This window comes from Pezoporus flaviventris, unplaced genomic scaffold (assembly GCF_033815535.1).
Source record: "Pezoporus flaviventris isolate CSIRO_AGI_PZ_B2104156 unplaced genomic scaffold, CSIRO_AGI_Pfla_v1 ptg000023l, whole genome shotgun sequence".
In the NCBI taxonomy this organism is placed as follows: domain Eukaryota; kingdom Metazoa; phylum Chordata; class Aves; order Psittaciformes; family Psittacidae; genus Pezoporus; species Pezoporus flaviventris.
The window spans coordinates 1,642,322-1,666,891 of record NW_026892571.1 but is presented as its reverse complement, the minus strand read 5'-3'; positions in this window follow the sequence as shown (position 1 = coordinate 1,666,891).

Here is a 24,570-nt window from a genome sequence, read left to right as displayed (position 1 = left end):
TGGGCTTAAAATATGGAGGCCAATCATTCCATCTTCCCACATACCATTAAGGAAAGCTACAACAGTGCTCTGTGTCAGTTCGCTCCTCAGCTGTGCAGAGCCAGTTACTGCTCTGGCTCACAATGATAATCTGATTTTTCTTGCCTCTGTATTTGCTTTAAACAAAATAACTGTTAGCAGAAGTTGCTGCAGAAATTCAGTGAACAGTGTATTTCTCTTGGAAATAACACTGAACTAATGTCCTAACAGAGTACTGGAGATATTTGTCATTAGAGATTACATCTTGTGTAGGAGCTGTAAAAAGTGGCCACGTTAACATTGATGTAATTACAGAATTCAGCCTCATTTCCTTTGTTTTGCCTCAGAAGACCTAGCCTGCTACTCATAGCATCCAGTTAGATCCTACTCACATAGCCTCCACTTTATTTTACCTTGGAAATTGCCATATACTGACGTTAGATAGTGGACAAGTTGCTTTCTGCCTTTATTTGAACATTCTACAGAGGACAATGGGAAAAGGTAAAATATTAAACCTATATAAATTATTTCTAAAACTTTAATAAATTGCTATTACAGAAATATGTCTTGCGGTTTAAAAGGTTAAAAGTAGTATTTCTATTGCTTTCTGTGGGTGTTTGAAACATTTCTAGAAAACTCTGTCAAATGCTATGTAATTAAGAAATACTAAGGATTGTATCACGAAATTGCAATAAACCCAGCAATGCTGAGGCGATTCCTGCCTGTAGTGACAGTACCTGATCTTGTCTGGCAGACAGGGAAGCTGGAGGACATCCGTAACCTTTTCGGTACATACACACATTCAAGTACCTTCTTTCAGTGAACGGAAATAATGTCTGGGCACAAGCCTGCATTAGTCTGGCACTGGTAATAGTTCTAACTTCTCCAGTCTGGTCTCACATGTGTAGAAACACAACCTTTACACTTCTCAAAGGTGCAGCTGCATTTTGAAGCCCACAGGAGAGTGTTTCAGGCTCAGTAAGCCTCTGCTTAACCTCTGCCAGGGCCACAGGCCAGACTCACAACTGAGATCACGTTGTTCACAAACTGTAGATGCTCCATGGCTGAACATACATTGCATTATTGGGTGCATTCGGGGGGTCACCAATTATCAAATGTCTGACATTACTTCTATTTTTATTCTGAGCTTGCTTTCTTTAAAACAGACACCCTCCCAGCACACAACTTCCAGACCCCTGTCTGAAACAACAGTTTCAGAGTCATTGAAGGAATAAGTTCGACTGCTGGCAACGCATCCCTTAATCAGGCCCTTCCAGCGGCACCTTAACTCACCCTGTGTGCTGCTGACATGGTACTGGTTTGTTGAGTTCAGCTCCTGGGCTGTTTCCAAAACCAAGACCTTGCAGTTGGAGGTGTGATACTTCTATAAACTGGAAACCAGGGCAGAGCAGTTTGAAGTATCCCACTGCTGACAACTATACACATTAAACACACATGCAAAAAGTCTTCTTTGTCTCCTTGGATTGTTTTGAACTCTGCTCTCAGATGTGACAGAAGACGAGTTAATCTCTCTCTTATCTGACTCTGTGCCTGTTTCACTGGCCCGTTCTTACACAGTGAGGTTCAAGAGAAATTGATTCACTGCAATTTTTAAAGGGATATTTCCATTCTCTGTTCATTTTAGTTACTCCACTTGAGAAAGTGGATTATAAAGCTGGACAGGGAAGAGTGGAAATCAAAAAGGAAAAGAGATTAATACAGTGCCTTGCCTCTACAGGAGCTCTGCCTTGAAGGTTGCCACATCCCCATTTCTGGATGTAACATTATAAGATGATTTGACCTAACATATCACATTATTTATAAATTATACTGAATATGCACTATGATACATTTGAAAAGATGCCATTAAAGGAACTCCATGCATGGGGAGGGTGTATAGGCTTTTTGATCAGAAAAAGAGGACATCTGCATTAAAAGACAGAATGCCTCAAATCTTAGCTGGAGATGTCAAAAAAATTAGTTCACTTATTAATAAGAGAAGTTTCATTTTCTTAAGATTCTTCTTCCAGTATCATGAGCACAGTTTTAAAGGTGGCCTGCATGACATCTTCATATAACAGATTAGAACCTGCACTTCTGACAAAGGCAGTTTTCCTTGCGGTCTCTCTGAACTTCTGAATTTTCCACATTTCTGAATATAAATACAGACCCTTAATGCTCTCCATTTCATTTTTCAATGATTTTGAAAACACTTTGCATTATATGATGTTTTTCATTCACTGAATTTTATATTAAAATGAATAAAGCAATAAATGTAAGCATTAAGAGGTTAATGGCGTAATAGCAAAAGGAAAGGGAATTCAATGGTAAAACAATGAAAGCATTTCCATAAAAATAATAAAAATACAAAGCTTACAGTTTTGCAATACACTGGGGGAGGGAGGAAATAAAGCATTGCCAACAAGTCACAGGTATACAATATGACAGAAAGTGAAAATGCTGCCAAGAGGGAGTGATAATGGTTTTGCTTCTATAATTCATTCATCTCGAGGGATGCAAGATTACGTAATGTAGTGGCATTGAGTATCCTGATTCATTAATAAGTCCTACAGCGTATTTTCTGCATTGATAAGTTGGGATGGTGTATGAAATGCACAGCCACTTGGTAAATTACTGACTCACATTTTCCTGACAGTGCTGAATACTCTCATGGTTTGAAGTTCAATCTCATATAGTGGTAAGACAGGGTGAAATTCTGAGTGACAGCTCAATCATCATTGCATGGGCCAATCAGAAAGACTAGAATTAATCACACCAGTGTTGAAAGAAGAAAGAATAAAAGAGCAAATATACTCCCCACTTGATCATTAGTTTGCGGTAACACAAAGGGTGATGGAAGCTTGAAGGAGACACAGATAAAAGTGGCAGTAATAAAAATTGGCACAGCTGAAACATGGGACTCAGAACAGGCAGGTGAGAATTGGAAGAGTTCAGAAGGAACAGCAATTAAACAGTGGGGGGAGAGAGCATGCTTGTGAGCATGAGTATCTTACAGAACACTTGGCATATACACGGCAGATGAAGGGAAAAAAGGTTGGTGAGAAACCAAAAAGAAGGTCAACAAAGAAACAGTGTTGCATTGTAATGGAAGAAGAAGGGAAAAAAAAAACGATTTGGAAAATGACGGATTATTGGAGGAGGGGTTATTGTAGAACAGAGAATGAATCCTAAAATTTTAAACAGGGTAGTTCAGCATATGAATGAGAAAGACGGAGGGGAATGAAGTATGGAATGGCCAGGAGAAGTTACAGCAGTACCTAATCTGAATTGAAACCCATCTTTCATTTCCACTGAGCATAAATTCTTCAAAGATTTCTTTCAACATATAATCTCACATTTTCCAATTAGAGGAGAAGTGCAAATGTAATTCATCATAGAAAACACTGTGACATTCTCTTCCTTCACCTCAACTGTGAGAAAAACCTGTGGGATATCCCTGAGGCTTCCATGACATAGCTATATAATTTTCATGCTGCAACAATAACTCTGAAATGTGTGATCTCTTCTATGGCTTTGAAGGCTGTGTTGTGTCAAGACTGTATTGTACAATCAGGAACAATTCTTGGAACACCTGCTTTTCAGACCCTTGGCTTGGGACTCCAGGGAGAAGGTACGTGCATTGTCCCTCCTTATACTGCCCTTCAGGATAAACTACATTGAGTCAGAGAATATATAATGCTCTTCCTCACTCTGGCATCATGACTTTTCTTTTCACTCAATTTCCATTTCACTGAAACCCACAAGTGCAGTCATGAGGCTCCATGAGAGCACTGATGGAGAAAGTACCAGGGCAGGTGGGCCGATGGCCTGGGAAAGCCTCGAGGGTGGCAGGGAGTCCCATAGAATTGATCAGAGGACACCCACCCTGGGGTGTAACAGCCCTGGTGAAGTAGCTGAGCTTTCATACCAGTCTCAATATTTCTCTGAACTACTTTACATTACAGTGAGGAGAGAGTACACATTTCACAGTAATGTATTTGGAAATTGTCCAAAACAGGGCAATGTTAATATTTTGTTATCTGATGCTTGTCAGCCACTATTTTTGTTAATTTAATTTCTAATAGTGAAAAAAAAGAAAGTTACTTTCTTCAACCTCCGTGTATTTTATAGTAACAAACGCTACTGGAGTGAGTCTGCCTCACACCCACAAATCAGCAGTTAGTGGCTCCTTCCAGGTCTGGGGTAATAAGATATATTCACAAAAATATGTAGTCAGTGCTGTGTAAAATAGCTGGAGGAGGGGCTGTGATGCGAACATCTCATTCTGAATATGTTTTTCTCATCCAAGTATGGCAAGCTATATACATGTACTATAAAATCCAGAATTTGGAAACCAAGCATCTCATGAGATGGAGGACCTGCTACCAGGCGATGAACATCTCCAAACACCACAGAAAGAAAATGCATGCTCAAAGATGTAAAGCAGGCACTCACCTTGCATTGAGACAGGGAAAGGTCTGTGAAAGCTGATTGCTCCTTTGCCTATCGATCTGAAACTCTGCCTTCAAATTGCTTCTAGCTTTTCTTAATTGCCATCTTCCTGTAACCGCCTGACCGTTTGACAGAGACTGCATTTCTGAGTAATTTGTCCCTTTTATTCAGTTAGAATGAGGTATAGGGTGCAATTAATAAAGGGGAACTGGGAAGGAATAATTTGCATTGGAAGATGGGCACACAGCGACACACAAGAGGATTATTATTTAGTACAAATAACTGGCATCAGTTCTTAGTAGTAGGACCTTACAGCTGTGCCCATGAAACTGAAATCCTAAAATTTAACCTCACAGAAAAAGAACCTGGATTTCACAGTGGACTTGAACCGAGTGGAAAGGAAAAAGAGTTTTAAATCTACACCATCATCTTCTGCAGTATCATCAGGGCAACTACAGAAGATAAAAGGGATTAGGAGTCTAAAAGACTGAACTGAAAGCAAGGGATAAAGCACTTGGCTCCGTTCTTTATTTTACTGTGGGGATCTTGTCATCTGATCTGTTGGAGTGGCTCATATCTTATACCAGGCTGGCAATTCCATGCACACCTGTGCCTGTCACTGTGTGCCTGCCATCATCCTGCTGGGTGTCTTAGCCACAGACACTGTAGTATACCCAGGGCTTCTTTGTTTACACTTCATTTGAGCAATGTGCACACCTGGACTGAAAAGTTATGCAGAAATACTGGGCTTAAAGCACAGGATGCTTAGCAGGCATCGCCATTGGAGGTAAAAGACTGCTAACTGAGCACTTCCCAATAACTGATTAAGTCTCCCTAAAGAAGTATGCCAGCAGCAACACTGACAGCTAGGAGGGAAAAACAATAGGTAATGGAGCACCAGTGCTGCGAGAAATAGTAAAGACACAGCTTTTCACAGAGCTGATCTGAATCAAAACTCTGAACAGGATTTGTCCAAATATATATGACAAGAAGACACTTTTAAATTACAACAGGGAGACTCGGATTTTTCAAATTGCTATCATTTGAAATAGTTTGTTCTGTTAAAAGTAAGTAAAGCTCAGAGGAAACCCATTAATAAACTTCCATATATCAAGGTTAATGAAAAGCTCTCATTGAAAACTAAGCTATCAGTTTTCCTTTAGGCAGAGGGCGTTAACATAAGAATGCTTAAAGAGGGTGTTTTCTTTTGGTTAAATATATCCCATTATATAAATGAAAGCTACACAGAACCATTAGCCTGACTGACATATGTATTGGTCAAAAATGAGCACTTCTGGAAAGTCCTGCTTCATACACAGAAATAAATTATTACAGCAAGTTTTGGCTCTTGTAGTGTTGAACTGCTATTAATTTTAAATAAATCTTTGACAACTACTGGAATATTTTCCTGTATTTCCAATATGTGATGAACTAAGGAGCCTGCAGTTTAGACACTTGATGGCTGGTAGTATAAAAATATTGCATACAGGGGACATTGTAGGAGCATAGCCTTCAAGCACTACGCTGGATTTTAGAGCTGACATATCTTTTGCTTTGTACTTGGATCTGTGACTGTGGCATGTTCAAATATGCTCTTTTGTCTCAGATCAAATGTTCTAAATTGCCTTCAATGGAATTACTGGAGAAACTGTCACTGTCGTGTTGGGAACTTTTCCCATCTTGGAAAGAAGGACACTTCTTTAAAGCCACTGCCATTTTAAGTGCTGGGTTGAATTGTTGTTTCCCAGAAATCCCAAAGGATTCTGTTAGGATATTATAAATCTTTACTGTAACTTTTTCTTTTGGAGAGCAACAATTCGTATTTTTTTCCCAGTTCTACTGGGAAAACGACCAAGTATCTAAAGATACTGCTATGAATGTACTGCACACAAAGGCCTATTGGGTTTATCAAGTTAGGGAGATCTTCTTTAAGAGCTGATGCATAGGAAAATACAAATATTGGAAATGTCAAAGGAATCTTTTAGCATCTTTATCAGTAGCAAGAACTACACTATTTTTAAGTGGAAAGACTCAGTCTTGTCAGCCTCTGTGAGTAATCTGGAGATCACAGCACTGCTCAGGGTCTTTTCTGTCTCTATCCTTGCCATGTCTCCTACGCAGGCAATTGCTTTCTCCAAAATGCCCTGTGAGTCAATTAGGAAACTTGGATCAAGTTTATGGCTATAGAGGTCATTTGTTGGTTTCCATTAAGATTGTCTTGACTCAAATAGTAAAGCAAAATAACTGCAATACAATATAATGGTATTTCTGCCCTCTCAGGAAACACTAAAGTCCGAGAGTCCATCAGCTGTAGAACAAAAATTACTAAACATGACTGTCTTTACAGCAAGTCTGTGTTCTAAGATGCTGCATTATATATTCAGTGCAAAGCATATTCATAGTTATCCTGACCATGTGTGTTGGATTACAAAGGATGCACTGTTGCCATGCTTGGATTGCTTCAATTTACCACTGAATTCATGTAATTGAAGCTTTTGAATGTATAACTTGCAAGTATATAACTATAACCTGCTAGAGCAGGCTTCCTGTAGCTGGTCAAGATGACCATTATTCAACAGTTCCAAGTTGTTACTGCACACCACCTTATGCTGTATTACAACCAGATGCTCAGCAACCTGAACCGCAGGTGCCAGGGCAAAGGCACCCTGGAGCTGAGGCTCACGGTGGGGCTGGAGCTGGGACTGAGCAGCTGCTTCTGGATCCTGCTGCAGCCCAGACCCAGCCAAGCTGGGGCTGATACTGATCCACTTACCATCCTAACACTGGGTAAAGCAGCATTGCTTGTCACCTCCTGTTTCTTTATCAGAACAAGTTATGTTTGGGAAAGACACCCATGATCTGGCACACTGCCCTTCAGTGGCTGAAAACCCAGTTTGGCTGCAGTACCTGCCAAGGGCTCCTCAGCAGTTCAGGCAATGAAACGATCGACCTGAAGACCTTATTTACTGGCTCTTTTATCTAATGTGGGTAGCCAGGGTGGAATGCACAGGTGTTCTCGTCTGCTAAATAGTGTGAGATCAAACAGTTTTGTCACAAAAAGCAAAACTTCTTCACTTACGTCTTGGGAACCAGGAAGATAAAGATATTAAGGATCAACATTACAATAACAGCTGGTGATATATTACTTTGTGTTAGTATGAGTTAATAATACTTCAGTAACACATTACTGCTCTTTGTTACTGTACTGGCTCAGTTTTATTGCTGCTCAAAAATCAATTGTAATAAATTTTAAAAGCTTTCCATCTGCTAAGAAGACTTGGCATGGGGATGCGTCTGATTCCAAAATTCCTCATCATCTCCAAATCGTCCCAGCCCTTCACTCCATGCACTTACTGTTATACCACAGAAGTGAAGAAGTGTCAGCACACAGGTCAGGATTTAGCCATCATCTTCCGAGTCACTACCCTGAAGAACACTTTCTTATATGAAAGCCCTGCTGATTCGTGTCATGCACCTGCAGTCCCTCATCTCAGTTCACTGCCACAAAGCCCGCGTGTACAAAGGCAAAGTGAGTTAGCGTTAGGGAAGATCAGTGTCAAGCAAAGCGTGTGGCTTATCACATCCACTTGTGCCAGCCAGCAAAACCAGCAGCAGCAGCAGCAGCAGCTCAGGGTATCATTGATTCATGAGGTTCAGTCCACGCAGGAGGAAGGTGTTTCCTAAGCAGACACCGTTCCTAGGCTCACCAAATGCACTTTTTAGAGATATAGGCAAACACAGACTGTAATTGAACCAGGACTAATGAAGAGAAGATATTAAATGAGGCGCAAGCCTGAAAGAGAATTAAGCAGAGCTGTGAAGAACGCTTGGGACTTCTTCCTTCCACGAAACCCCCACACGTTTATGTCATCTAGGCACTAAGTAGCTTTCTTTGAGAGAAACTGTTACCTTATCTGAGTAAACCTGTCAGTCAAGAACAACAACCAGCAATTTCCAAAGATGATGCTTGATTATTTAACACTGAAAGAGTAAGGCTCCATGGGGAGAAATGTTTTATTTGCATTCTGTGTCTAGAAAAGGTTTGGGCTGAGACGGGGTGACCATAACAAATGCTAAGGGTTTTGTTAATCCAGCAGAACTTGCCAAGCCGAGTATTGCCTTCTTAAATAGGCTTGGCTGTAGTTTCACCACGTGGCTCATTGACACATTCAGAGGATCCACTCTGCGGATCTTCCATGGGATCTTCTAAAGAGCAAGAGGTCTTCTAAAGAGAGGACAGAGATTCCCCCCCTTTTTAAGGGAATAAGGCAAATCCTTAGGGTGAGCTGGGCTCTAGTGTTACAGATGCTTGAGAGCTCCTATTTATTTCACTGTGCTCAGCATATTACCTGATTAGGCTTCGAGTCGTTAAATATAGCTGCACACAAAAAGGAAATGATGGAATTACACGTTGCTCCCCAGTTATTGAGGTTTTCATTACTGCAAACTAATTTTCTCATTGTACTTTCGTGGGGTTTCTCCTAACTTAACATTCTTTTAAGGTAGCCTGTGTTGAGGGAATTATCTTGTTTTTCAAAGCAAATTTCAGCTGATTACTAAGTATTTACATACTGTAATTTGAATGTCTAATTATACAATTAGTGTAAATACATGTAATATGGTTTATTTTTCACAAAAGCTGATAAGGTACATTGCTTTTTGCATTTCTGTGTTAGGAGATTTTCATTGCTTATAATGCACAATCCAAAAACTCACATTGAAAGCTTCCGGTAAAAACTGTTTACTCTCATCAGTTAACACTTTCCAAATGATTTGAAACAGTCTTCCTACCATAAACCAAAAAAAGACATCTGCCTTATTGCTAAAGACTAGAGCTCCCAACAGCGCTTTCCATTCCTAAATTGAAGTCTCTCTCTATTTTTTCCATGCAGGGCTTCATGATAAGCTTCCTTTCACCTTAAACTACCCAACACTGCATGAAAATTGACCTGCTGACTCCATTAATACATCACTGCTAGCCCAACAGAGATATTCATGCAACTTGCATTGACATTTGCGATGATACCCTTGATGAAATAAGGAAAAGAGCACTTGGGAATCTGAATGGAGAATATGCCCCTCAAGTTTCAGAGCTGCTTCTTTTTTAAGCAGCTATAGATAATAACTTCCTAATTAGAGGGCAGGAAAGTGCTTCTTTAGTTTGAGTTGCTGAAGCAATAATACATAGGCACCAAGCTGCAGAAAGCTGCCAGCCACTTTTACTCATCCTCTAAAATGTATAATGTGTTTTTAGAATCAAATTTGAGTAAATCAGAGGCTTCATCTATAATGATATTTCTGCAAGTTTTAGAAAATTTCACATACTAGCAGAGAGAAATTTAAATCAGTGCCTTTGTGAGCAGCAGTTTGCACTGCCATAGGCCTGTCCATTACCTGCCACGAACCTCCAAAGGATGCTCTATGCAAAGAGTGGGGACCAGTGTGATGCACATGGGGACAAATGAGGAGACAGGAGTTACTGTGATGGAGGGCATGGGGAGCCAGAGCAGAAACACAGAAGAAACCCTGCTTCAGTTTCACTGCTCTGGGGCAACCCGTGATCAGGGCTCTTTTTAAAAAACATTTTATTACTCTCCAGAGATGCAGAGATGACAGTGATTGAAACAATTATTTGTACATCAAATATGCAGAACACGGATTAACACCTAAATCTTTTAAATTGCTGTACAGGTTCTGAAAGACTGAAGGTCAGCAGAGAGGCTTCCACAATTTCTGTAAAGCATGAACTGTTGCTTCTGGTAGAACAGAAATTTATGTCAGAGTGTGTTTATTTTTTCAGTTTAAATATGATTTTCCTTCACAAAAACTAGTGTTGAACTCACATGTTCCTTTTTTTTTTTTCCCCAAAGTTAACTTACCTTTATTTTAATTAAACATATAAAAATCTAATTTAAACAATGTGGAAAGATCAATTATGTAAGGGAATGTTTCTGATTTATATGTTATAAAAAGTTTTCTTTATGTATATTTCCTTCACTTAGCATTCATGTCACGGTGGAAAATTGCTTCAGTTGAATATTGGATTTTAGAGCACCTTGGAAAATTGCATCAGCTTTCATAAGAACAAGATGATCTTAAGGTCCTTTCCAGCTCTATTCTATGATTCTATGCTGTCAACCTGAAGCTTTAACCTCAGCAGCTGCTCCCACTCCCCAAATATCTTTTATGGAAATGTCCTTCACAGAAATTAATTTAAAAAGTAAGAAAACCAGAATTAAACCAAGGACCTTGGCACTGGGCACCAGAGCACTAAGAGCTATGAGCCTTGTCTTCAGATAGCCAGTTGGACTAGCCTATACTCCTAATGTACAATAAATGAAACACAGCAAACACATCGTATTTTCCCCAGTGTATACACCAGATTTTGCTCTCCTTGATCACACTGAGAAATATCTTATCCTGAGAATAAGATTAAATTAATATGGTGCTATTAAGAGTAGGTCACCTTTTGACAAGTGAAGATGTCAGATTCTGGCCTAAAGATAGCACTTGTATACATTTAATCCCTATTCTTATCGAAAAACAGGACACTGTCAAACCACAGTCAAAAGACTTTGCAGTATGAAAGAATAAATCAAGCCTGTGAAATGAGTATATCTGAGAAAAAAGAATTAAAAAAAAAGAAGAAGAAAAAGGACATTGACTTTATAAATACACTGCAAATCACTGAAAAAATACATTTCTTACAATTCTGGGCAGAGCAACAGAATATTGTCAAGTCATTAAAAGATGTTGAACATGTACTTAATTTTCAGCTTATTTTTATGCCCCTCTGGCCTCAGTGAGATTTAAATAAGTGTTTAAGTTTTCTATTTAATCAAGGCTTCATTTTATGAGAATAACAATGCATTAACCTCATATATTTTTCTACTGTAAAACGCAACTTACAAACCAAATGTGAGGAATATCATGTTTGGCATCATTCCCTAAGGGAGTCTGGATCTATAAACACGTGGATGCAATGCATTTGCTAATGTAATTCTTCTTCCATTCTCTGACTGTTATAATATAAATATTTTTTGTTTCCTTAGGAAGCAATCCAAATACAATAAAACTAGTACGTTAATATCTGTTAAGGTAATCTTCAACTCTGTAACTGTTCCAGAGCTCCATTTTGTGAGAAGCTATAAGATATTGTACACAGACCTGAGATACCAGCCTTACATCACATTCCACCGCACACACCGCTCCATGGTGGGAGAGCTCTGTAATGCCTTGTGTTACTTTGCTGTGGAAGGCAGACTTACCTCTCTGTCAGTCTATGATAGATACTTGGACATTATGCTTTAACTTTAACTTCTTCTTTATTCTTTCTGCTTACTCAAAGGTCAAACAGCCTTTGTGTAAGCCCTCTGCAAGCTAGGAGTCTCATCTGCACAGATGGGAAGGCAGGATACGGCTCCTGGTCTGTACTCAGAGCCATTCTGCAGGAGAATGTATTTCTGAGAACATGAAAGGGGGCCGTGTCCATCTCAGATATGAAAGTCACATCTGCTTCCATCATCTGCCACCTACAACCACTTCAATCCCATGGAAAATCTAAGGCTATCAGATCTAGTTAAGTGAGACTGGGAAGACCTGTATATAAGCCAGAATGAATTGATTTGGTCTGTATCGAAATGAAATATCTCACAAATAAACACAGTCATACCAGCTACTCATTTATATGTGCTGGACTAATGAGTAGACATTCAAAAGAGAATGACAAAAAAGCCAGAAATCAGCCCGAGTTCAGAAGAACACAAGGAACCCCTAAGATGGCCAGTTAATCAGGAAATACACAGAAGCACAGAATCAACAGATTGGAAAACTCAGAAAAAGATCCAGAAGTTGGAAAAAATGTGGGTTGTGGATATTTTGTTCAAATTAATATTCTGGCAGCTACATTTTGAACAAGCTGTAATTTGTATAAGGCACCTTCTGTTAAATTTGTGGCACAGAATTATAAGGACCAATCCAACTTGAAATCAAACTATGGATCTACATCAGAACATCTATTTACTCTTACTCACCCAGGCCTAAACTACTGAGAATGTGATATTTAAAATAAGAGAATGCAAATAAACACTTCAGAATAATTTTCTTTCAAAAATAAATATGAATTTTATCTGTGCAAGGAAACTAAAAGGACCTGCTTATGTCTTGGACCAATACTCATGCTCTGACAGCCTTTGTTCTATATATTAATTTTGTGCAACACATAAATTCATAGCTAGCAATGGGGTTTTAGGAACAGAATTAAGAAAAGGGCTAATCTATCAGCTATGTTGGCAACACTATATTTAGAGAGCTGAAAGCAGAAGTATTAATCTGTCAAAATCAAAGCCATGGACAATGCTCACTTCTGCAGAGTGGCTCAATCAAAAATTTTCTGCCATGCATTTTATTTTTGAGTGCTCGCTAAAAAGTTAAATCACTTTAAGAGGGGCATGTAGCATAACAGTGACAAAATAATCTGGTAGAGAAATGGAGTTGACAAATTATAACTTAAAGAAAAATGAATGACTGACTGTTCTTGCTAGGATAATATGTAAAATAATGGGAAAAATAAAACAAGCAGCATGAATTTTTAGAACCAAAACACATGGCAACATTATTTTGGCTTTATTGGAACACTTATTCATGCAACAAACATTATTTTAGCACCGATCCAATGATTTACGTATCTCAGTTTTTGCTTCTTATGTTATTACCAGTGATGTCAGCCATACTGGATGTGCTTAATATAAATAATCTATACCCATGAATCTAAACAGGTAATTTTACTTTCCTGTCAATGATCAGATGTTGATTTTTCAGTGATATCCCCAACTATTCTGTGCCGCAAATACTATTTTCTGAATATCAAAAGCCAAGATGGTTATTAAAATCACTGATGTAGAGAATAGTTTTAATGTCAGCCAAGCTTTAGAGGCCGCTCAGAATTAGGTGGATTGTACATGCTCTTCAGAGTGACTGCAGCTATGCTACCACACCATATTATAGGTTGATCATGTGCACAGTTGCCCTTAAGTCATATTTTATGTATTCAGTGAGGCCATACCCTGGCAATTTGATGATATATAGTGGGCATACACCTGATCTATAATTCAAAACAGCAAAGTGTATTTCAGCTTTGATAGAATGTGTGCTATATATCTGATTCTCGCTTCTTTTCATTCAATATAAATGGCTTTAATAATCAGTGTCAAATTATCATGATACAACCATTTCATATTTTAATGATCAAAACACTCTGATTATTATAATCAAATCAGGAAGAAAATGTATCCAGGTCACTGCATACAGTTGATGTGGACAATCCTAAAGACACTCCTTAAAATTATACGGAAAGGGTATCGTAGTCTGTGGTTTATTAACCTCGTGAAGAGTGCACTTGAAACCAGCATCATCCAGGCTCTGGAAGAACAGTATTCATCTGCCTCTCTTGCTTGTTAGAAATCAGATCATTCCACAAGAAGTAGGAATTATCCAGTAATGGAATAATTTAGGTTGGAAAAAGACCAGAGGGGGTCACCTAGTCCAGCCTCTTCAAAGTAAGACCCACGGTGAGCTAGATACAGTGATCTGCTTCTTAAATGAGGTGGACAAACCAGCCAAAATCTAATATAAAATACTGCAGAGAACATTGCTTTTATGAATTCAGGTCACAAAATCTAGAAGCACTTCCACATAACAGATGTCACAAAAAGGCCTACACAACACCAGAAATAAATGTAAATACAACAGACACATTCATTCATACATCAGCACTCATACATCAGCATGACACAGGACCAGGAAAACCACTGAAGTCTGTGAACAATTTCTGCCAAACATACCAAGCAGTAAACGGCCTCTACGTTTGCAATAAATATTTTCAGTGCATGATATAAACAAATGTCTTGTCTATGTTAAGTCCCACAAGGATGTGGAGTTTGTCTTTGCAAAATTCCTTCAAAATGGAAGCAAACTCCAGCTGGCAAACTAGTTTATAAATATCCATACCTCTGCTAAAAGCAAAACATAATTCCAAAACCAGGATGTTCTGAACTTTTCTTAGTGGACTACAGTGCTGCTCCACAGACAGAGTGTTTCAGATGTCCAAGAAGAACCCCAAACCCATGAGGTATACATGGGTTAACTACCAGGACAAGCATCTTAACTACAATGCCCATCTTACATGCTACAGGCCACCTGCAGTTATAGGCACATTTCCTAAGCAGGTACACCAGAAAGAGCTTGGGACCTGGCTGGGTTACAACTGGCACTGTAACAGACAAATCTCTTTACCTGTCTGTGGGTCTCTAACTAAAAATGCTTGCTATAGTGCCTTTAGTTTCTTCTTACTCTCCTCTTCAGCCTGAGTATATAAAGGTAGCAAATTTCTTACAGCTGCAAATTAATACAACTCCTGCTTATAGTGATGATGTAATAAAAAGAGCAGGGTCTTCATATTACCTTAAGACCTGTATTGCCACCCCATATTCAAACTCTGCAGGTCTGTCTATGGCATATGCAAGCCCTGCTGGTGGCTGGTGAGTGATGTGGAGTTCAGTCTACCAGGAAAAAGACTCAGCACTCAAACTAGTTTGCAAATGGAGAAAAAAAGTCTTGCATAAGGGTGTGATTTGATTTTAATTAACTTTATCTAATTCCCCCGTCAGACACACTGAATCTGTGTTACAGTAAAACAAGATGTTCCATTTTCCAGAGCATGTGATTTCTTTCTAATACACACGAAGCCTTCTATCTCATCAACAGCATGAAGCAAAACCCACTTGCGTACGACATTTTGTGAAGGATAAGGAGTTCCAAAAATGACTTTTGAAAATATTGTTTTACGTTGCTCTGTTTGACATAATATTCTTTTTCCTCTTCATGGGTAAATTGTAAAAGTATTTCTAAACAAAGACTTTTCATGAACTCATCAGTATGCGTATTCTGTGCTCACATTTTGGATCTATTTAAAAAATCAATTCTGTTCTGGGCTCTGGAAAACAAAACTGAAGTGCAGCTGTGTGACATGTTGATAATTTTCATTAGTTCTAAAAAGCCTCAATTGAAATTACAATCTTATTTATTATAACCGAATAATCCTGGAGAACCCGCAGGAAAGGTGACTTTTCTATGTTATCTTATTTGGTAATGGAAAGAAAGAAGGGGGAGGAGGGAAGAGGAAAAAAATTGAAAGGCAAAAGTAAGATGAAAACTTAAAAATCACAGATGCATATGCTTGAAGCCATGCTGACTAGGGGAAGTCTTACGCATCACTGTCAGAGACAAATGTATATTGAATTACCCTTGCATTATTTGCACATCCTTTATTACACCGGAGGAGTATTTGCTGAAATTTTGAATGAGTTTGTTATTTTAAAGTCTGAAATCCTCATGGCATTTAACATAAAGAGATAAAATTCAGCAACTACTTCTTTGAACAAACAAGCATATTTCGTGTGCAAAAAAGATGTAGTAGAGTTTACAGTGATTCTGCCATGATTCTTTTACAGTGATTGTTGTCTACCTTGACTTCAGCAAGTCTTCTGAGACTGCCTCCCATAACATCCTCGTGGGTAAGCTCAGAAGTGTGTTAGATGAGTGGACAGTGAGGTAGATTGAGAACTGGCTGAATGGCAGATCTCAGAGAGCATTGCCAGCACTGCAGAGCCTACCTGGAGACCTGTAGTCAGTGGTGTTCCCCAGGGGTCCTGTTCAACTTATCCATCAATGACCTGCACGAAGGGACAGAGCACACCGTCCATAAGCAGGTTTGGCTATGAGACAAAACTGGGATGAGTGGCTGATACACCTGAAGGCTGGGCAGCAGGACCTGGACAGGCTGGATAGCTGGGTGGAAAGGAAAACGTATTGAAGGTGAACAAAGGCAAGTTTTGAACTTGCTTATGGAAGCAGGAATAACCCCGTGGAAGACTAATCTGAAGTCTTCTTTAGGTATCAGAATTATAGAAAATTTGTCCAAGAATAATAATAAAAAAAGAATGTCCCAATTAAACATTACTAATAAATTATTAAATTTTCAGTCTTTTTTTTTTTTTTCTTCCCCCCCCCGACTTTTATTTAATTAACCTTCTTGGCCAGAACAGGAAACATCAAGTCTCTAAGTGTAAACCAGAAGCAGTAAGGGAAGAAGCAGATACTGAACAGAAGACTGAGATTCATCGGCCCAGACCCTATACCAAAGCAGACAGCTACCACAATGGCCCTGATATGGGAGCTGAGACTCTCACACATGCCCTTGTCCATTCTCATGTGACAAAGCTACTATGAATTCATCCTTCAATTGAGAAACTAAATTTCACATAAAGTCCAAGATATGCCCCTGTTGCCCCCCTCACCTTCTGGCTAGTGTAGAAATCCACATTGACCCTCATCCCAAGGTGCCCAACTCTCCAGGCACTGACTGGGGGACCTTCCTCACACACCTCATGGCAATGCATTATTTTACAGGGGGGAGCATAAAAAGTAGCAGCTCTACTCGTAGCTACCAAACTCTCCCAACTGCTGTGTAGGCTGTGAAGTTTGCTGTGAAACCTGAACACAGCTTCCGCGCAGACAGATCCCAAATTGCTCATTTTTAAGAACAACACTCAAAAAAGAAAAGGGGGGGGTGGGGGGGTGGGGAGAGAGAGAGTGGGGTGGGGAGGAAATCAGAAGAAAACTGTCACAAACATCTGAGGACTGTACTTATTGACATAGAGAAAGAATCAAAAGCATCCCCTTGACTAAGACTCCCTTCCTTTCCTTCCAAATGATTTAAGCACTGGTCTTCTAAATACCCATAGACCAAATCTTTTTAAAGACAGTTCTGAAGCAGAGATGGGCAGTGGCAGCGATATTCAGAAGTTCCAGACTACATTTGTTTCAAAGTTAGTATTTAAGCACTTCTGAGAATCCACTAAGCAAGCCTTTACACACCATAGATGCTTTGTTATGCAAGTCACTTTTGAAAAGGAAACACAGGTTCATAAAAGGAAATAAGTATTTTTCAATTTCTCTCATTTCCTGAATGTCACAACAGCAATGAAGTCGGTTGGCTTTTCCCTTTCTGATCTGTTTAAAATGCTACTTAAATTTGTGCATTTTTGTGCAAACTGCTATTTCTTTAATTCAGTCAGGGAGATAATGAGGACTGATTCCTTTGTAACTCTGGTGTGATATTTTTGTGGGTGGTTTTCAAAGCACACGGTGTGTAATTAGGGATAATGCTGAGAGTTCCTTTGTTTTCTGGTGGATACCCAATGTTTTAAAAAAGACTGGGCTTTGGTCAGTTGGGTTGTTTTCCAAAGTAATTGCTATGTGACTGGATATGAAGTGGAGAGGGAATTGATGCTCTTATTCACTTCTGGGTATTTACAGTTTAACATGACAATATCTGATTTTAAACCATTTCATCCTGCAGAATATTTAGAGAGAAGAAGGATTTTCTTCAACCCAAATGGAAATGGTTTAGGAAAGAATGGCAATTATGAAACAGATCACTGCCCAAATCTTCCTGCAGGACAACTGACATAAGCCAGCAAGAGCCACTTGTGAACTGCAAAAAGCAATCCGATTAAAAAGTGCACTGCTGTACAGCAGTATCATTTCACTGTGCATATATGTCCATACTTCAGAGAGTACTGAAAACAGAGTTCTCTTCAGTTTCACTGAAACAAGAATGTATTCAGCAGCTTTGAAAATTAGGATAACACTGAATGAATGGTTTGTGCATAATTACTGAGTATGAAAAAACAGCAAATACTGGACAAAAGCAAAATATGCTTTTGTTGAAAAAAAAGACCCGACCACCACGCTCATGTGAATTCTCTCTGCACAACAGTACAGCAACAAGTGTCTTATGAGCAACTTTATCAAATGTAAAATCAAGTATGCTGCTAATGATTTCAATGCATTCTTAGCAAACAGGTGTAATCCTAAAATGTTTTTATTCAAAGATCCGCAGAATGGAGAATACATGGTACATGGAATAATAATGTATTGATTTACAGTCTTGTTCTAGCTATAGCAGCAGTTCACACCTTTACTGTGAAGAAAAAGTACTATATAATTCCAGCCACTCTTCAGTTCATCTATGCAACTGCTGATAGGAGCACCTAATAAGACAACATAGGAAACTGTAAATAACTGGTTCTGCTATTGTGTTAAACTAACGTGTAGCCTGTTATTTGGGAAAGATGCTCTAGATCATTCATCATATAAGGACCATATTCACTCCTTTCTGTTTTTCTTCCTTCACCTCAGTTTGCTTTACTTTGGTTTTTTTTTTTTCTGATTCATTTTATTTAAACTGAGAAAAAAAGAATAAAGCTCTGCTATCAATATTTTCCAGATATGTAAAATCCTATTGATGAGTATCCTTTTCCAGTCCTGGAGACAACAGGTTTTAATAACTACCTTCACATACATATCAAACAGTGAGCTCTACAATCCACAGCTTGGATGCATTAGTTAGCATTATAATTTTTTTCCATGACATTTAGTGAATTCAATTTTATTCGATAGCAGCAAAAGAAATATCTAAACACTGCTCTCCTGGAAGCTTGCACAAACACTGAAATAGAAGGAAAGTACTGTTATCCTGACAGATAATATAACTTTACCTTGCAGGTAATACCTATGCAAATAATGTTAAAACAAATTCTGTAGCAGTAAATGTTAATAACGCATAGCACGTACTCATAATGGATTGTTTCATTCCTCTGTCAAAATTTAAAATTACCCTTGTTATATTGTTTATTCATTGTTAAGTTTGCTTGGAAAGTCAAGAAAAAGCTTGTTCCCTGTATATGCTACCTTATGAGTATTATTTTAGTGGAAAATTAATGAAAATATTCATAATATCCCAAGGTTTTATTCTAAACACAGTGTTCATGGGAGTCTGATTTAGCCTACTAAAGGATCAGACCTTTTCTCAAAGCTTTTATACTGACTGTTTTTGCCTTATTCATAAAACAGTCATGGTATGAAGACTCAATTTACAAAGCTATTTTAATGTAAACATTATAGGCAACCACTTGAAAGTCTATTTGAAAATCAGTATCATCCATACACTTACAAGTTACCAGCAAACCCCATGTACTTCCAGGACTATTTAGCTTAGAAAAGATCTTGCAGTATTTCAAATTTCCCTTAAAACATCTTGAAGTACAAATATTCCTGTAATTATTACTTTCTCTTTTTGGTACAAGCTGAAAACCTGTTCCTGACATTAAGGGAAGAAACCTCTCCAAAGCCTGGAATACACATTTTCCATGTATTTCACAATATCTGAAGTACAAAGGACTTGCCCAACTATGTTGACACAATAGGCAGGAATATCTTAAAATAACACCAAATCTATTTCAGATAGTTAAAAACACAACTTACTTTGCCTTCTCACTTGAGATTTATCTTGAGTTACTAGCCAAACAGACAATAAAGGAACTTCAATGAGTAGAAAAAGAACAAACACCACCAGCTGAGAGCACACTCCTGAGACTTCCTGCATGCTATCTGTGGGTTTAAATGCTAACAATTTAGCACACACATTTCTCATCTTAAACTGCCAGACAAATATATGTATACTAACAAATTATTTTGTTGATGTTTCATAACTCCTGAGGAGCTTTCAGGACTGGCCCACTGACTCATAATTTTAAAGGAAATTATATCAAATCAGATTTTCATCATTTATCCACCATCTAGATTAAAAGATTTATTTCCACAATCTTAAACTGTTACCAGATTACTTGGAATCTCACATGCATTTTTTATTTTCCAGTGTACACTGCTAGTTTTTAAAAGTTGCCAAAGTCTTTTTCCATTTTATACTTGTCCCACAAGACTAAAGCTCCTCATCCCCACATTGAGACACCAGTACAGTTTCCGTAGCCAATAATTCTGCCTCTTTAAGAAAGCTTTGCCACCTATGTGAGCACGTTCATTCAGAGGAAGACTTGTGTACTTTTAACATTTTCACCAGAATCATCTGCAGGTCGATATTTTATAGCTGTAAAGTTTTACACACACAACTGTTGCTACTGTTTTCTGGTGAGAGGATCCAAGAGTCAGAGTGGGACCCTGTTGCATATGGACAAGGCCTGAAACTGGCTCTGCCCATGTGCTTCCTGAGATTAGGGAGACAATTCCACAAAATTAAACCAAAGGCTGAACAGATGATCAACAGAGTGAAGTTAATGAGATATGGCTTAAACTTGATGTAACAGAAATGCAAGGACCATAAAAAGGCTTTCATGGCTAGGCTATTCCAAGTTTATTACCATAGACAGGCAGCAAGTGGTGCATACTGCACATGTTATTTCTGTGGACAAGAGGCAGGCTGTGAATGGGGGGCTGGCAAAGCAGGGCAGCTGACACAAAACAGCGCGTTTGCAAACTAAAAAGCTACAAGCATGCTGGGCTGACTCAAAGTTGTCTTGTATTTAAGATAGGACCAAGAAACCCACTCTGCTATTAAACAGGTTATGCAGCCATGTGATTTTTGCCATACAAATCTCCTGTTTGTCACCACACTAACAGTATGACACATGCAGTTTGTACTTATGGTACTTTTCAGATGAGGCTTCTCTGTCTCCACAAAAGGTAGGAAAGAAATGAAAAGAGCAGGCCCACTAAGTGCATATTAGTATCCACTTTCAAAGCCATGGAGCTGCAGCTGGCAAATCCAAAACCTAGAAAGGAGCATCCAAAACCTTGGGAAGTTTCTTAGACTTACAGAAAACCAATACTAGAAATGCAGCAAGAGGAACCTTACTTTGATCTGAGACATCCATGCAGGATGAAATACAGATTTTAGCACTTGGAAGGAGTTTGATAGAGCTGGTTATAAACAGAAAACATGTATTTCACAAAGCAACAACCAAAATGCTGTGTGCCTGAATTAACTGCTTTGGGGCCAGGATATCACCCACAGGCTGAAACAAGAGTCAGATAGTGCACTGAGAATATTGGCAATGGTGAACAGACACAAACCCCTCAGGAATACCTTCAGTGAAATACATTCTATTCTGAAATGCAGGCTAACTTCACGCTAGTTATTAACAAGGTATTGGAGGTGAAAAATATGTCAAGGTTCTCTTCATTGTAAAGAAAGTTCCTTATTTTTGCCAATCAGTTCACGGTATAGATTCCTGTTCTGTGATCACACTGTATACTGACAATGCCAAAAGAACAGATGTGACAGAAATTCAAAGAAAGATATAATTTCTGGAATGGCAACAGCAGGAAAAGGAAAAAGAAAGAAAAGAAAGTAGAAGGGGAAAAGGGGGAGAACCTGATATCACAAAATTAGAAAAGCCTGATTAATGGTGGATGCCCTCAACAAATTCAGTCCTCTGAAAAGTTTGTGATTTAAAGGTATCATCTGCACAAGAGCCAGAAAGCTCACAAGGAAAAAACAATATCATCACAGAAGCAGCAAAGGGCAAAAGTATGCAGTTGTCTACCACTGAGAAACAGAGAGACTAGTCATTAGGGAAGATACTTGGGGTGAAAGAAATAGGCACACACACAGATACTTTGAGCAGAGCAATTAGATAAGAATCCTATAGGTATGAGAGCTGTAAACCAGTAGGAAAGCACTTGGCTAAGATGAAGTGTCATCACCACACACAGCTCCATGGCTGGCTGATTTTGGAGAGGCTGGATCTTGTTGAGCTGCTGCTCCTCTGAACTGTCTATCCATTACACGCCATCAAGAGCGGAAGGCTATGAAATGTGTACACTCAGGGGAAACAGTCAGTGCCAGCCTTATTAGAAGATGGAAGTAGACATAGGTGGTAAGCCAAGCTGAAGTAATCAATACCGAACTCAAAGTGACTGAATCTATTTACACAACAAACTTCCATTCTGTAATACTTTCACTTGAGCTTATTTACTGTCATTAGAACAGTGAGACTCAGTAACTTACCTATGGTGGAGGCAAAGTAAGGAGTAAAGTGTAAAATGAAATTAGAAGAAAGCACCTTACCTACTTTTCAACGTGTTTGAAAAGCATTGGTTTGATTTGCACATTTTTTGTAACCTGGCAAAATACAAATATTGATACAGCCCCAAAGATTGTTTGATTCACAAACTCCAAAGACGTTTGTGTTTTAAGAGATTGGTGCATGTCCATACTGTCAGTATGAAAAGATAGGAAACAGAAAAAACAAGTGGTGAAAACCTTAGCTCCTGGAATACAAACCAGATTTAAAAGGACCTAAAAAAAGCCTTAATATATAAAGGCTTTTTATATAAAGCTAGTAAAAAATTTATGGTCCTGGAAACTACATATATTCTCAGGAAAGGTCACCTACCCTCCCATTTCTTCACCTCCTCATATACCAACACTGCCTAAAAGACCTAAGTCAAAATTCTGAATGAGAAAACAGCTGGGTTGCTGTGGACACAATCCAGACTTCATGGAAATCAACAGTGTACTATGGAGCCCTGTACAAGTCACCCAAGCATCTATGGGCTCACAGTATGTTACCTTGAAACACCCACCACACAAAGGTAAGTTACCATGTTTGGAGATGCAGCCAGACAACTGCTAGAGCAGTTTCCCAAAATGGTAACAATATTAGAGATTAATGCCAAAATATCTTTTTTTAACATTAAATAAAAAGAACATTCTATGTTAAAGAAAAAAGATACTAGGATTTGGAGCACATTCTCAAACTCAGCAAGACATCACGTAAGAATCACATGAGGAGAACAAAAAAATCTTATGTTTATTCCTCTTTAAGAGATGCCAATATATTGACAGAGATATGAATAATCATAAATTTCCCATCCAGGATCAGAATTAGAATACTGAATATTGCTGATGGATTATGTTTTTCCAAGCTATTCAGATAATTAGACACACTAAGTTCAGAGCTATTTTTGCAGTGATAATGGACTTGTTTTGCTGTGGTCTATTTAACAAACTGTTGGACATTTTTTCTAAAGCTTGTTTACATTCCTGTACATCCCAGCTTTATTGATATTCTGTCCTTTGGATTATAGTGTCATGCCAGCAACACCACTGAAATAGCTCAAGACAATATAAACCTCACTTTTCAGAGCTTCTACAATAAATCAGACTCTAATAACTCTTTAGATCCTTCCTAAATTGAAAAATGTCATATTATGTTAAATAGATTTCTTATTCATTTGATACATTCACACACGTGTGTGTGAGAGAACCCTACACATAATGGCTTCCATTGAGTACACTGTTTCAGAGCTGGCATTGATTAAAATTATTCAAAATTGTACATAACCTTAAATCATGTATAGAGCACCCCCCAAAGTCACAAAGAAATGGAACAACATTCAGATATCTTCAATTTCAATGCTTGTAAATAACATACTTAAATTTAGGTACATACATGCATGAATAACCCTAATCATACCAGGCAAATTCTTACCATTTCACTGAGTCAGCTTTTTAAGATGCAGCATATATTGCACTGCAGTCCCACTGGTTTTGACAGTCTAGTATCACATCAGTCACATCAGTCTATGCATTTGCGCTACCAAAGAAGGAGCGTGTGAGGTGCCAGACATCCTCAGCTTCCAGCACAGTCTGAGGAAACATTCTGCACCTCCTGCAGTCAAATATTCCAGCCTGAGCACATAACCAGCACCGACTATTGTGAAACATGGAAAGCTTTAAAGAGAAGCATTTATACATCTTCACACTTCCCTGTGCTTATTCAAAACCTGATTAAGTGATTGAAAGAACTATCTACCCTAGCTGCATCAAGAAATCTTACCTGACACCGAAATCTCATGTATAACAAAAACGTATATGCATGCATACGCTTGTTTAAGATATACACATATATATTTGTAGTCATTCATGTTGTCTGGCTGCAACAAAAATACACAAAATTTGCACAGCATTTTTGAAAGACTACAAACACTTAACACGAGTATCCTCGACAGGTAAAAGCCATTTGAAATCATGTTTTTGTTGTTAACATGTTACAAATGAATAAAATCAAGATACGAAATATAACAGAAAGAATTGTAGAATTATATAATTAAACACTGTTTCTTTCCTTCTGGGTACCATTATTCACAATGTGTAAATGTATTATGCAAAATAAC